Source organism: Myotis davidii, unplaced genomic scaffold (genome assembly GCF_000327345.1).
Source record: "Myotis davidii unplaced genomic scaffold, ASM32734v1 scaffold1158, whole genome shotgun sequence".
NCBI lineage: Eukaryota > Metazoa > Chordata > Mammalia > Chiroptera > Vespertilionidae > Myotis > Myotis davidii.
The window spans coordinates 45,769-46,919 of NW_006289717.1; positions in this window are offsets into that span (position 1 = coordinate 45,769).

Consider the following 1,151-nt stretch of genomic DNA (forward strand, 5'->3'; position numbering starts at 1 on the left):
GAGAGAGAGAGAGAGAGAGAGAGAGAGAAATATTATAAAAGGACAGGAGATAAATAGGGTGTGCCAAAAAAAGGTTTAGAGTTGTTAGTAGGAAAAAACAAAAATTTACTCTGCCCTGGCCAGTGTTGCTCAGTCAGTTGGGCATCATCCCCTATTATTAAAGATCACTAGATCAGGTCAGGGCACATGCCCTCCTCAAACCCAGCAGGGGAGGGTAGGAGGCATCAGATTAATATATTTCTCTGATATAGATGTTTCTCTCTCATTCACCCGCCCTTCCATTTCCCTAAAAGATACAATAAAAGTAATGTTTAAAATACATTTAAAAAGAATAAACTCTGTGTTTTGGGTACTCAAAATTATAAATCTATTTCTGCTCCACCATGTGTATTGGAGACAGATAAGTTTGTTTCATGTGTGATGGTTTCACAGATTTATATGTACATCAAAGATCACCAAATAGTACACATTAGAAAGTGCAGTTTGTTGCATGTCAGTTCTCATATCCTGGGAGGAAGAGCCTTTCCTCAGTGGCAGGAAATTTTGGCAAGCAGTGTAGACTATTGCTATCAGAACCAACAGGAGTGCTGACTGGTTACAAAAGACACAATCTGGGATTCATTAGAGGGTTAATCTTCCTCTACCTTTGAGTTCTTGCCTGTTGAGCATCAACCTTAAGGTGAACATCTTAGAGAGGCCAGTACAATCCACAAAACCATTAGGTCATATTCTCTGCCAATCTATAGCCGAATGTTCTCATAACTAAAAACACAGCACCATTTCCTGGAATATCCATGCTACCACTGGGACTGGCTTTATGTGTGCGTGTGTGTGGAGGGGGCAGCTTTATTTTTAATAAAATCAAAATGGAAAATTACTCCCAAAATGCAAAAACAGAGACTCAAACAATACCAAAACTTTAGGGGTGTGAGTGTGCTGGCCAGAGGCAGGACTTTCCAACGGTGAACTGGGTTGTGAGCCCAAAGCATCACGGGCTTCTCCCGAATACAGAAGTAGGTGCAGTTGCAGTGAGCCAGGTGCCTGGAGGGTGGGGAGGAGCAGGCTGGAGAGACCTCTGGATGGAGATAGAAGAGCCCTGGCCAGCTCCTCTCAGGCAAACACAGAACCCAAGTCCCTCCCAGGACCTTGGC